The following is a 15,156-nucleotide window of genomic DNA, read 5'->3' on the forward strand; positions in this document are numbered from 1 at the left end:
GCGGCCCTTCCGGCTACCCCCCTCTGGACAACACCTACTGGACAAGGACCCCTTTCCAGCCTGGATAGGTAGGTATCACCCCCACCCCCTCTTCAACCAAGGACTTGGACTCTGCTTCTCTTCCCTACCTGGACTCCAACCCTTCCACTGAGTCTCTTTCTCCTGCTGCCATTGTGACTGCTTGTGTGTGTGTGTGTGTGTGCACCAAGAACTTCATGGGGCTGTGTAGTGTGTTTGTTGTCTGTTTAATAAACCTGTTATTTTGAAACCCCGAGTTGGGTTTTTGTCTGTTTCCTGACTGGTTCCTCCTTGCCACTACTTATCTGCACCCCCCTCCCTCGTCCCTATGCTGTCAGCCAGTTTCCAGCTCCAAGCTCCAAGGTCTCTGCCTCTCTCTCTTTCCTGTCTGTCTTCTCCTTGCCACCACTTATCTGCCCCCCCCCCTCCCAATATCTCAGCTGTCTGCCTCAGTTTCCAGCCGGAGTCTACCTTAAGTAACCCCAAGCCTCAGTCCTTTACTTATCTGCACCCCCCTCCCTCGTCCCTATGCTGTCAGCCAGTTTCCAGCTCCAAGCTCCAAGGTCTCTGCCTCTCTCTCTTTCCTGTCTGTCTTCTCCTTGCCACCACTTATCTGCCCCCCCCCCTCCCAATATCTCAGCTGTCTGCCTCAGTTTCCAGCCGGAGTCTACCTTAAGTAACCCCAAGCCTCAGTCCTTCAGCCAGCTTCTCTGTAGTCCACTGGTTCTAATCTCAGTTCTGGCAACATTTGCTCCCTACACTTTAACTCTCCCTCTCTTACCTTAACCTTCCCCCAAATATCCCAGGTACCCCAAGCACACACATACATACTGTGCCATGCAAGTTAGGAACTTACCTATGTGTAGGTAGGTTGTATGTGTGTGAACTGGTGAGGGGGTGTGTGTGTGTGTGTGTATATATATATACATGTCATTGTGTGTATGTTATATGAATTAGTGATCTGTGTGTGGGTATGGACAATTGATTTTTGTCTCACTTTTGGGGTGTATAGTGTATGTGCTTGAATTGGTGATAGGTGTGCATGTGCCTAGGCTAGTTTGGATATGTATGTGTCTGAGTTGGTAGTGTGTGTGTGTGTGTGTGTGTGTGTGTGTGTGTGTGTGTGTGTGCGCGCATCCAACTGATTTGTGTGTTTGTATATGTGCAATTGTGTCACACCCTCCTGTCTAACAGCGCAATATTGAGATCCTGAAACTTGGCCTTACCCCACAGGGCAACATACTCATAGCCAACTTTCTCTGATGGTGTTTTATGATGAGTAAGTCTCACAGAAGCCAAGGGAAAATCTTTTTTGCTGTGCTTACTTTTTCTGTGGAATTAAGGAACAGCATAAATTCAAAATAATAGTAGGACAAATGGAAATAGTGACTAAGTACAGCAGAGGAAAAAAAAGTTACTGTCCAAAAATATAGCTATGGATTTTATAATATAAAAAACTCAAATGCCACCAACAGAGCCATCTGGTTTTTACTCTGCTTAGATTATCTTGCTTTACCAACTGTGCACACCAGTTCTATGAAAATTGGGGAACTAACTGAAGTCCTGACTAGATCTGGACCAGCTCAATAAATACAGAGTACAGTTTTCTTCCATGGGTAACAGTGCCCTTCTTTTATAAGGTGATTAATAAAAATAATATAACAGGTACTGTTAACTGGAAGAATATTCATTCTCAAAAACTACTGAATCATTACTGAATCTTCATATCATTGTGAGATTCCACATTTTGTACCATAAAAGGGTGGGTTTTCTTAAATTTAAAATATGGTCCACTTACTATTAAAATCTAATTAAATGTCAGTCCTGAAAAATCAACTAGGGATCTGACTCATTCAGGCATATGAATAATTGTGTGTAATGAATATTCTGCAACTGGATAACTGATAATTTGAGCAATAAAATTATCTGGCTTGAATTCTTCCTCTCCTTTCACTGTAGTGTTCTGCAGAGCTAATATATCTTCCAAATTTTGATATGAAAACATGGAGAATGAAGTAGAGAAAGGAAAGATCTTTAGGTATTACAAATTAATCAAGTTACATCAATTTACACCAGCTAATAGTCTGTTGTCACATCATTTGGTGTACAGAAAAGCAGGTCTATTGAACAGAAAGATACCATTTTTGTACAATCATGAGATTTATAAGAATAGTTTATATATATCTATATATATATATATATAGATTTATATATATATCTATATGTATATATACATATAGATAAATATATTTCAGTAACCAATCAGAGAGCTCCAGGAGTGTTACAGACAGACAGATCGGCGAAGCCCTTTATTATGTCAATATATATACATATATTGATATATATATGTATATTACATATTATATATATTATACAGATAGATAGATAGATAGATAGATAGATAGATAGATAAAAGTGCGTATGTGGTCTGGTATCAATATATATGTCTATATCTATAAATATATCTCTATATATAGATATATATATAGATAGATAGATATATTGATACCAGACCACATACAGACTTTATTATATATATAGATATAGATATCCTATATAGAGAGAGAGAGAGAGGGAGAGAGAGAGAGATAATAAAGGGCTTAGCCTATCTGTCTGTTTGCCCATAACACTCCTGGAGCTCTCTGATATATATATATAACACACACATACAAATATGTATGTGTGTGTGTGTGTGTGTGTGTGTGTGTGTGTGTTATGTGTTATATATATATATAACATTTATAACAAGCTCAGAAGACATTTCCAAAATCATCTCATCCTACAACAAAATACTGAGCAGAATTAGGTAAGTCTCTACAGATAATGTAATGGTTCACTGCTCTGCTACTTGTTTTCCATAGAAATTGCATTTATCATTAAATGTACACCATTGCATTAGTCATCTCCCCTCTCTCCCTGTCAAATTTCTAGAGCAAAAATGCTGACATAACCCTTGTCATTGAGTAACTCAAACAAGAGTTGTCTGATCTGAGACCAACATGTACCAAAAGGATAAGAATTCTACCACTAGTCAAGAGAATAATTACTTGGTAATAGCAACAGAATCTGAGCCATGACACAATTTGTGGCTGTTTTGACCCATCTCTCTTTTGGGAAGGTGAAATGAGTGGCAGAATATGCTGTCACCATTCTAGTTGTGTCAGCTTCTGCCCTACGTATAATCTTTGCACCACTGCAGGACTTTTTCCTCTGTTGCATATGATTCTATCATTGTACCCTTTCCAGAGTACAGTAGAACCCCATAGGTTCAGCTCTAGACAATGCTTCTTTTGACTCTGGAGGAAAAAAAGTAGGCTTAAACCCTAGGAAATGTTAAAATGTCAAACAAGATTATGGCAGGTGCTTGACTGTTTCTAAGCAGCGGGCAACAGATGGCTGTAAGATCCAATTTGAAAATAAGCGGCAGATGAATATTCATCAGTGGAGCTGCTGATTGAACAAGTTCTTGAATCAGTCCACTTCTTCTAAACGGATACATTAGAGCTTGGTGAATCACAAGGTGAAAGATAATTTCAAAAGTTCTGCTAGAAAGGATTTTTTTTATGTCTTCAGCTTAAAAGCTACTGGCAAAGATGAATAATTTCAAATAGCAGTATGACACTTGTAGAATCAAATAAGCACAAGGTTGAAATGAGGGTGAGCAAACGACCGTGTCAGTCATCTTCTAGTCCTACTTCAGTTTTACATTATTAGGTAGAGTGCAAGTCATCAGTTCTCAGGATGAATGTTGGAGGATTACAGGTAATCCCTCCAATTTCAGTTTTGATAGCTCAAGCACTTTAGATTCTTAAAAGGGATAATATGTACATACAAAAAAAAATACTGTGCTCTTGCCATGGGAAGGATTTCTACCTGTGTTAGGGGTTATTGTTTATTATGTCTTTGATTTTAGCATTCACTGTATAGAAAGATATATATGTGCACAAACTCCAGGAGTGCATGTAAATGAATAGGCAAATTTCAGTATATGTGGTTTGAAAGCCAATGGAAATAGAGTATGTTTCAGCTAATGAGAGCTCCAGTGAGACATGTGCTGATAGATATCAGTGCTGAGCTGAGCAGAAGATGCCAGCAGTTCAGCTACAGTACAAAAGGGTCATTATTGGGTCTCCACTGGATAAGAGATAAAATGCAATGGTAAGGAATGGGGGGAAGTAATGAGAGAGAGAGAGAGACTGGCTGCTGAAGTCCAGAAGTAGAATTACGTAGTGAAGAATATATCAACATTTCCTAGTTCCTATTCTAAGTATTTTTGTGTGTAATTTATATAAAAGTACTTTATTTTTCCTTCTGGTATGCAATAGAGTAGTGATGCCAATGTGTAATTGCCGGGTATGCAAGCATTATGATAAATTGGAATTATGTAATCTGATCACTTAATGATTTTCAGATACAGTAACAACATAAAATATATGTTTCTATAGTATTAGATCACACATTTTGTGATATAGTGCAGTATTTTTTTCAATGCAGAAAGCCTGAGTTCTTAAAGAGTGCACAGTAAGGAAAACAAATAGCAGAAAGTAGTGATGAACATGTGAGGAGGCATATTATGTTACAGTTTTAAGTTACAAGTTAAACATCTTTCCCAATATTTCACAAATTATTGTGGTTAAGGCACACCGCTTTCTGTAGCCTTAAAATGATATGGAAAGCACTTTGTCTAATGGCCTTGAATTTACCAGTACCTATTTACAGCTAGGTCAATCGAGGTCGGTCTCAATGCAATCCAAAGTCAGGCTCAAAATCTGAACCTATTGCAAGAAACCTTAACTATCCTACACCACATCCCTTAACACAATGGGTGTTTCATTTCCTTAAAATATCTTACTGCAAATACACTTCTAATGCTTATAAGTTTTACCTTTTAAGTATGCACATCTAGTGTCCCTTAATATTTACTGTTGCATTTCCTGTCTCTGTTGTTTTAGTAAGGGAGAAAAAAGGGAAAAAAAGACAAAAAAGTGCATCCATTACCAAGTTTTCAGTTTAATCTAGATTTTTTATATTTAAAAAATAACCAACTGCAGTAAACCAGATAAATAATACAGTTGATATGAGAAACAGGAAAGGATTTCCACCATTGTTTTGCCTTTGTGTATATGTCTTGCATGTGCACACAGAAAAGGTACAGAAATTCTCAGGTATTAAAAGAAAATAATATTCAAACAGCAGAAGGACTTGAATGTCCAATTTAAAATACATGCATATAGAGACATAGTTTTGAAGGCCAGAATTTGTTTTTCATTTATCATCATTTGCAGTTTCTAATTTGTCCAACATGTGTTGAATTGCTCGCCATTTTTTGCCAATTCAAACATATTTATCATCAGTTTTCCTAAATATTTTTCTAGATACTATGTGAACATCCGGTCTTAGGCAAAATAAATAAAGTTAGGTTCCTAGGGAACTGATGGGCAGGATCATCTGGGAGGCCAGTCTGAGGGGGAAAGGAGTCCAGGAGAGCTGGTTGTACTTTAATGAAACCTTACTGAGGGCACAGGATCAAAACATCCTGATGTGCAGGAAGAGCAGCAAACGTGGCAGGCACCAAGCTTGGCTCAGCAAAGAAATTTTTTGTGAGCTTAAACACAAAAAGGAAGCTTACAAGAAGTGGAAGCTTGGACCTATGACTAGGGAGGAGTATAAGAATATTGCATGGAATGTAAGGATAAACTCAGGAAGGCCAAAGCAAAATTGGAGCTGAGGCTAATGGAGGGCAGCAAAAATGGTGAAGGGACTGGGGTACATGACTTCTGAGGAGAGGCTGAGGGAACTGGGCTTATTTAGTCTGCAGAAGAAAAGACTGAGAGGGGATTTAATAGCAGCCTTCAAGTACCAGAAGGATATTTGCAAAGGGGATGGTGCTAGACTGTTCTTAGATGACAAAACAAGGAGCAATGGTCTCAAGTTGCAGCAAGGGAAGTTTAGGCTGTATATTAGAAAAAGCTCTCTCATGAGGAGGGTGGTGAAGCACTGTAACAGGTTCCTTATGTGGTGGAATCTCCATCCTTGGGAGATTTTAAGGCCTGGCTCGAGAAAACCCTGGCTGGAGTGATCTAATTGAGGATGGTCCCACTTTGAGCAGGGGGTTGGAATAAGTCCCTTCCAACCCTAATTTTCTTTGATTTTCTGTTTTAAATGACTGTCCTAGCTGCTTTAGTACATCTCTGGGATTTAAAGGTTTGCTCACCCAAGAAAACTTTTTCTACTGGCAATCTGCAAACTTTTTATTGATGTCCAAATATTTTACCTATGTGTTTATAATGTAAATATAATCCTTCCACTAGGCCCTTGGCAAAGGAAGGTTTCAATTTAGAGAGCTAACACTAACCATAGAAAAAAAAGGCTGGTTGTCAGTTAAAAATTTGAGGATTATAATTTATTAAAAGAGGGTTCCTAGGCTGGCAATCCTGCTTGACTGCAGCAATGGTTTTAACCATATTTCCCCCGCTCCAGGAGTCCCCTACTCACCCCCAAACCCTGATGCCTGCCATTCTTACTCCTCCTCATCCTCCTCCCCTGTCCAAGAAGAGACCCCCCAAAGAAGGACTGTCTGCCTACCAGCAATCCGGTAACATTCTAGGCAGGTGATGGGATGCAGAAACAGAAGCATGTGACTAGAACTAGGAGGCTCTGGAAACTCCCATGGGCTACAAAGCTCTGACAGAGCTCCATGCAGGGCGCTGCACTCCTTCACATATACCGGGTGGTGCTGTTCTGACCTGTGTGTTATCTGATCTGTGACAGGTTTCTTATATCAGCCCTGGGTGGCTTAGAGTTTTTACAAAGACGCTAATTCAGGAGCTGTATGCATTTCTAAACTGTATTTCAACATTAAAGTGGTGCTCCATTTACATGTATTTTTCTCATAAAAGAAAAACCTTCATTAACTGTCTGCCCTGCAGGGGTGCCTGTCACAAACCATGGGGTAACATTGCCCAAATGGTGTTGGGGGTCCTCTGTCTGCTGAATGTCCTGTAGCAGCAGGGACTGGGTGGCCCCAGTCAGCGTAGCTACTAAGTTGTGGAACTATGAATACTTTTACACTTGGATTTCTACAAATGTAACTAACACATGTGTTTACTAATGGAAAAAAATAGAAGGGTGAATAAAACGTTAAAGGATTTTTATGTAAAAGAGAATGAATGATCTGCTTCCTGCCTTTTGAATCCTTACATAAAACAGCAGAAAAGGATGAATGCCCAAGCCAAGTGTTGCAGGGCACTTAGGTGCCTACTCCTAAAAGGGCAGAAACTGCCTGGGAAGAGCCCAAAGAGCCAGACAGGAGCCCAGGTGCAGGTTGCAATGGCAACCAGCTAATGAGGAAATTAGCCTGCACCTGCACCTGGTCAGCTGGCCAGAAGGGGCAGGGCCCTGAGCCCATATAAACCCCAGGACGGGGACTAGGAGGCAGTTCTCTGCTGGTAGCCAAGGGAGAAGGAGGCCTCCTGAAGCATGTGAACGGAAGAGGCCTGACTAAGTTCTGTTCCGGGTAATGTAGAGGGGCTGAGCACACCTCATTTAGCTTGTGTTATGTTATAGCCCAGGGACTTGTTTTGTTTGCTGTTTTATAAGATCGGTGGTTTGGGTGAGGCTATTTGGGGAAAAAGGAGGCCTCATTGGGGACTGATGGTAGTGTGGGGACCCCAGCACCAGAGAGGGCATGGCATTTGGGGGGGGACAGACCATGGTGCCAGAGAGGGTGTAGCATTTGGGGGGGAATAGACCCTGGTGCCAGAGAGGGCGTGGCATTTGGGGGGGGACAGACCCTGGTGCCAGAGGGTGCAGCACTTGGTGGGAGGGAGGGGAACAGAGCCCAGCACCAGAGAGGGCGCAGAGACAGGGCTGCGGAGAACCCAGTGAGGATAAGGGGGCCAAATTACAACAAGGCCCAGACTGGACAATGTTGCTACCATCTGCAAGGCTTGGGGCATAGTAAAGGGGCAGTTGGAGCCACACACATAGCCCATAAGGCTAGGGTGCCACAAAACACCCATGGTAAAATGGGACCCACAAGGGGTCCAGGAGCCCACGGAGTCAGATAGTCCATCATACCATGCCCAAGAGGGCATAAAGGCAGCCTCTCTATTTATATTTTCCATCAAAGATGTGGGCTGGCAAGAACTTAGGGTGCCCATCAGGCTGAATTGGCATGGTCAAGGGGCCTTGGGAAATCATGGCCATCCTTAAGTTCCCCATCCCATGACACCGAGCAGCAGCATGGCAGATTGGGGCATGGGGGTGGGGTGTGGTATAGAGGCAGATTAAGATTCCCTGTGGCCAGGGTAGCTGCCTCCCCAACCCAGCAGGGACACCAAGCCCCCTACTCCACCACCCACCTGGTGACCACCACACTGCCAAGCATGCCTGCACACAGGTCTGGGAGCAGAGGACCTGGCTGGCAGTGCACAAACAGCGGGATGAACTGTTCCCCTCCCCTGCTCGCACCTGGCCAGGGCCCCACACATGGCAGCCTGCCCACAAGTAGATGGCAGGCCTCACAGGGTGGGGGAGGGGTATGGTGGAGGTGATGCAAAAAAAAAAACCCAAGAATAGGGTCGTGATAGCCTGAGAAGTTGCTAATTGCCCTCTTTCAAATGTTAAGCCTTCTCTCCCGCTCTCCCCTGGCACAGTATTGTCACTTTTTCTTGTTGGGTTTGGGATGGGGTGCTTTGTGTGTGTGTGTGGTGGGGGGGCACAATATTTCTTGCAATGCTACCAAAAGGTGCTGCCCCCTCAGAAGTCTGACTTGCCAGGATCCCTGTACATTGGGATTGGGGGTACTACAAGCATTGTATTTGTGCAAGCATTGCACCTCCCATACAAATCCATGCACCCTGCTGCTGTCTTCCCGTAATCCCATCACTCACAAAATGCCCCCCAGCCAGGGATCCCCACACTAAGGCACAGTGATCACTTCTCCCTCCCTCCCACCCACCCACACCCAAACTGCACGGACTGCCATGCCAAGCTGCCTATGAAAGAAAACACACAACATGCAGAAGGAACTGTGTGAATTTCAAAAACTTTATTTCAAAATTAATATGAGGGTGCATGTACATGATTTTTTCATAAAAAAGGAGTCTCTATTTTTTTAAAATTGTAAAGTAATACAAAAGTAGAAAAAAAGAATGTGGAATTTCCTTCCTTGCACCCTATATATACACTACCTATTTACTTATGTACACTAAATAAACATTAACTAACTATTGTATGTATATCTATTTCTTTTCTACTTTCTATTCTATTTCTTTTCTACCTATTTCTATTCTACTATTATTTACTCCGTTCTTCTTTCAGTTATTCATTCTTTTCAATCTCTTCTCTTGAAAGTCTTCTGCAAAGGAAGAAAGAAAAAGAGGACAGGTTTTGGCCCACAGTCCAAACACCATCCTCTTCACCTCCCCCTTAGTCAGTGGGATATTTTTGACATTACCTATATATCACCTGAGCTGCTGCATATCCTGGCGGGCAGGTCTGGCATGCAGTGTCTGCCTGCACTATTCATTGTGTTTCTGGAATGGCACTGGCAATTATAACAAATAGGAAAGTTATCCCAAAATTTTGAAGTGTTAAGAAGAGGTGCCACACTCCCTCAGTTGCAAACTTACCATTTGCTGCTGCTGCCACTGTGCTCTGCAGTTTAGAACTAGGGCTGTGTGAAATTTGAACAGATGTTTCAGTTCGACGCTGTTTTGACTCATTTTGGGCTAGAAACAGTGAAATCAAAATGAAAGAAAAGGCTTCAAAACAGTCTTGAAATGAAATGAGGGCACTCAAAATGTTTCAAAATGTTTCAAGTTTCAAAGCTGGGCTTGCTTGCAGTTAAACACAAACTAAGGAGAGGGAGGGGAAGAGCGAGGAAAAACTGTTTTGATATTGACTGTGTAGCTGGCCAGTGACTGTGGTCCTTCCCTGAGGTTCCTTCCAATCCCAGTGCTCTGGGGGAAAGATGGAAAAACAGCATAAAAGCATTGTTTGAACTGAGCTTTCTCTGTGCCTTCGAGTCAGTTACTGAGCTGTGTCTTCCGGCAGCTCAGCAGCATCAGAGAGAGGCTATCACTTCCTACTTGCTAGTCTGTTCCTAGCGAGTGAGATCAAATATCTTTTGCTTTCCTAATACCCTTTTATTACATTCATTCCTTTTCAATTTATTCCTTCCCCAAAATCCTCTTTTATTTTTGTTAGTCTATTCTGATTCTTCTCCATCAGAAAAGAAATCTGTGCTTTCTCTCTGTGTGCATTCCATTCACTGTGCAGGGAAGCACAGCATATATTACATAATATAATATAGAATTTATTCAGGAATACATACATACATACATACAACTATCTACATATATTACATAAATACAGATTATATTGCAGAAGAACACACAGACTTTCCAGCATACCAAACACACAGTGAAACACATTATGAAACATGCTGGAAAGGCAGCTGGCAAGCTTTCAGGGAGGGATGAAAAAGGGAGTAGAGGGAGAGCTCTAATTTCCCCCTCTACCACCAAACTGAGAAACAGCCTCTTTCCTACAACTAGCATGCATGAGGCTTCTAGTTTTACTGGAAGCAAGGAGAGGGGAGCAGTACCAATGCCTGAGTCTGCATCCCTTCCAAGAGCACCGGCCATAACCCCCCCACTACCGTCACCATGCCAACAAACAGCACCAGCATGACAATATCCTCCACCTCATTTTGCTTCCCATGCTGAGCTGTCCAGTGCCAGAGGAAGATCTGGATCTGAGTGCCATAGCAAGGGAAATTCTGGGGAAGGAGGGGAAATCATCTGAGTTTGTGGTCCACACCCCTCAAGTTTCTCCTAGAGCCAGGTCTCCTTCCCCAGAAAGCACTTCAGAGGAGGTTGAGGTAGAGGTTGTGGAGGCAAGTGGCTCAGCTGAGTCCACTCCTTCTGTTGCTATGCCTCTGCCTGCTGAGGAGGGGGAAAAGGCAGCATCCACACATGCACCCGCAACCTAGAAGCAAGGGGGTAGTGTGGTCTGGGATCATTTTGACCGGGCAGATGATCCCACCTATGCTATCTGCCTGCACTGCTGAGCCAAAACCAGCCAGGGCAAGGGAACAAAATACATCAGCACCACAGGGACACTGATGCATCTCCACGGACACTACCCACTTGCCATTCAGTCTGACCCTTCACTCTTCAGTCTGACGCCAGTGGAAGCGTGCCCAGAAAGAAATCCCCCTCTCTCTCCAAAGCCCCCACCCCACTAAAGCAGGCCACCCTGGAAGAGTGGGGGAAAGGCGGACAGAAAGGGGGATGCATTGCAAAGGCGGGCAAGATCACCCAGAGCATTGGGCAGATGCTATCAATGGCCAGCCCTTTTCCTTTGTTGTGGGTTCAGGTAGCTCATTGTGCTTGTGGCCCCATCATACCAAGTGCCTGCACACACCACCTTCAGCAGAATGGTGGTGCCCTCCCTGTATGAAGCATGCCGGGAGTACGTGAGGGAGGAGTTGTGCAAGGCAGGTTACCCTTCAGCTTGGACATCGGGAGCAGCCGGGATGGAGATCATGCATACCTCTCCCTCACAGGGCACTGGTGTGACCAGTCAGGCTATTGGTCAGGTCTCCTTCAAGCTGAGGTGATGGATGAATCCCCTATAGCAACCAAGATCATAGGGGCCATGAACCACTTGGTGCAGGGGTGACGCGTTGGGCAGGATGAGCCCTTCCATGGGTTCATTGTCACTGACAATGGGGCCAATATGGTCAAGGCAGTGCGTGATGCCAACTTTGTTGGCATCTGCTGAGTGGCACATAAGTTCCACCTCATTGTCAGGGATGCCTTGGAGGGGGACAGGGATGCTGGTAACAGCACCAGTACAACCAGCAAGCTCACTTCCAAATGCAGGAAAGTGACAGGCTACTTCCACCGGAACATTACGGGGGGGGTAAGATGCTGCAGGACAAGAGGCAGAGATGAACATCCCACAGCACAAAATCATGCAGGATGTGGAGACTCGGTGGAACTCCACATACCTGATACTCAAGAGGCTGGTGGAACAACAGATCCATGGGATCAATGTTCCTGCTGGGGCAAGCCACTGTCACCAGACATGCAGGCAGAGGTGAGGGGGCTGAAGGAGTGCATCAGGAAATGGCTTCATCCCTTCCGGTCCAGTATGTTCCATGTGCTGGCCACCATGTGTGACCCAAGGGTGAAGGGGAGTGTCAGTGTATGCAGCAGCAAAACCCTGGATCAGTGGACAGAGGTGCTGGTGAAGACAGTCAGGGAGGCAAAAGTGTGGAGGTGGGGGGGCATGGAAGAGGGAGATCCACTGTCCCATGCCATCACACCATCCACCAGCCAGTCTCCTCCTCCACCATAGGCACTGCCAAAGTGGGCCAAGTGCATGGCTTCCATGGTGGAGTCCAGAGGTACCAGACCCCACCATCAGGCAGGTAATGCACAGGCCTTGGTGGCTGCCTATCTCGCCAAGGACATGAAGCCACTGCTGTGTGACCCCTTGGCCTATTGGGCAAGCCATAGCCAGATTTGGCCACAGTTGCCTGTCCTGTCCACCAACCAATGTTCCAAGCGAGAGGGTGTTCAGCTTTGCAATGTAGTGGCACCCCACTGTACTTCCTTGGATCCTGGTTTGGTAGAGCAGCTGGTGTTCCTGGAGGTGAACCTCCCATTCCTGGGGTTCCCTAAGCTCCACATACAGATGGAGTGAGTGCCACCCTCCTCACTCTGTCCTCATTTCCTTCTTTTTTTTTACCCTTGGATTTCACAATCATTTACTGCCCCACTCTCAGAGCTGGAGGGGGCACTCACTGTATCATCAGTCAGCAGGGGAAGAACATGTCCCTACTGAGCTCCTGTGCCAGAATGAACTTGGAGGTATGGACAGGGGTTGTGGGGAAAGAGGAGGCCCTAGGTCCTGGGCATAACCACTAAAACTGCATCCTGCCAGGGTCAGGAGGCCTGGTGGGACTGTGGCAGTGCAACAGCCCCAGGAAATGCCAGGACTGAGGATTTCCCTGGTGAAAGGCAGGTAGGAACCTCCAGCCACCACACGCATGCACAGTCCTCGGTGGAGAAAGCCCAGGCCCATCACATCTTTGACAGGCCTGGGGCTTGCTGGTTGAAGGAGAGTTGTGAAGCTCCAGGTGAGCTCAGCTTAGCTGCCTGGGATGCCAGCTTTTGGGTTGAAAAACCCTTTTTCAGGCTGAGGACGCACCTGCACTTGGTGTGTGTGCTCTTCCTGGATGGAAGGAATAGTAAAGAAGGCAGAGACTGGCATGCAATGCAGGCAAGAAAGCCAGTCAGTGAAAATGGAAATGGAGGCATCAGGGGGTTATCATCCCAGCCAAAACTTTGTGTAGCCAGGTTTTGAAAACCTCCAAGGATGGAGCTTCCACCACCTCTCTGGGTAACCTGTTTCAGTGTTTTACTACCCCCCTAGTAAGAAAATTCTTCCTAATATCTAACCTAAACTTTCCTTACTGCAACTTGAGACTGTCGCTCTTTGTTCTGTCATCTGTGCCCTGAATGTCTGTTGTGTTACAGATTTGAACCAGTTTCCAATCACTTATACCAGTTTATATATAACTTCTGTCCCTAGCCTTGGTGATTAAACTTCCACAGGCATCTAACTTTCTGCTAATGCACATACAAAACACCACCTAAGCTTTTCCACATATCCACAAGTTAGCCACATCAAAACGATTTTCTGCAATAAAGCTAATAAATGCATCCTTAGTAGAAACTGTTTTATGTTGAAAGTGCAACTTTTAGACCAGCCTCAAATGTATACAAATAAAAGGTGCTAATAATTTATTTATAGTGCAGAAATATGTATCCCTTCAGCAGTAACATAACTAGGGTAGAGAGTGAAAAAATAGCTGCTGTGTGCCAACACTGCCCAGAGTACAGAGTTGCCTTGCTAGGCCTCTGTCTTCCACTCTACTTAAGTCTTCTATGTAGTCACAGAGCAAATAGTAGCAATACAAGCTCTCACAGCCTACCCCAATTCAGCAGAAATTTGTTGATTCCACAGCTTCTTTGCTTAGCCTCAACAAGATTGCCAATTGTGTCTATTAACTGAAGTAGTATAGTTTGTCGTGATACAGCGAAAACAAGGCAGCAGCACAAACCGCAGAAATGTGCCCTCTCTAAAATATACAACACAACTTTCAAATAAAATAGATGTCTAATGTTCTATTTACTTCTTATTTCTTACTAGAAAGATGAATGACCTTGCTGTCAAAGCAATGCAGTGAGAAAAAATGAAATGGTGGTAGGCAGCATGGTATAATGTGCACTATTTCGTTATGCACCTAAACCTGAATCTACCAAACTTGAGTGAGACAGAGAGAGAGAGGATTTTTTCCCTTCTTCATTAACACTTTTTAAAGACTTCTGACTTTGTGGAAGCACTGCAGCAAATTATGAGTGATGTATGAAATGGAAAATTCCAGCACATACCATGTACTTCGCAAGAATTGCAGATCTCTGTTGGGCTGTACTATTTGCTATAATGTTTAACAAGAAGTAAGAAATCAAATGTTGTCTGGATCTTGCAAATGGATTTGCTCCAGGTTATTACTCAGTTCACACAGAAGCCCAGTAAAGTAAGCAGAGGTCCCCCTCTGGAAACCAGACCGATACTTTGCAATAGGTATTTCCTAGATGTTTCCTTTTAGGTGGTGTGTTTTTCTGCATTGCCTTTTAAAGGAAGAATAAAGAATAGATGAATAAAGAAATGCTGTGAGAGAGACAATAAAGCCAGAGCTGGGAGTCAACTTATATTCAGAGTCGGACCAGGTACTCCCTGAAATCAGTGGCAAAATTATGATAGTTCCATTTACGTATCCCCATTTTTTCTTGATTATAACGGTCATTCCAGAAATAATAATAATAATAATGTTTACTTGACCATCTAATTTCTTTTAAGCAGCAGGAACTCCTCACTATTGGCACTTACCATTTTCTGTGTCTGTACAGCATCTAACACATTTGGAGAGACATCAGAAACAAATATGAATGATCCCAAAGATTGTTAGAGTTTAGGCAAGTTCCATGCAATTTTTTCTTGTAAGTGGTAAAAGGCTAAAAAAAAAATACATTACTACCAATGTATTGTCTTATT

The sequence above is a fragment of the Alligator sinensis genome, unplaced genomic scaffold, assembly GCF_000455745.1.
Source record: "Alligator sinensis unplaced genomic scaffold, ASM45574v1 scaffold515_1, whole genome shotgun sequence".
Taxonomy (NCBI): Eukaryota; Metazoa; Chordata; order Crocodylia; family Alligatoridae; genus Alligator; species Alligator sinensis.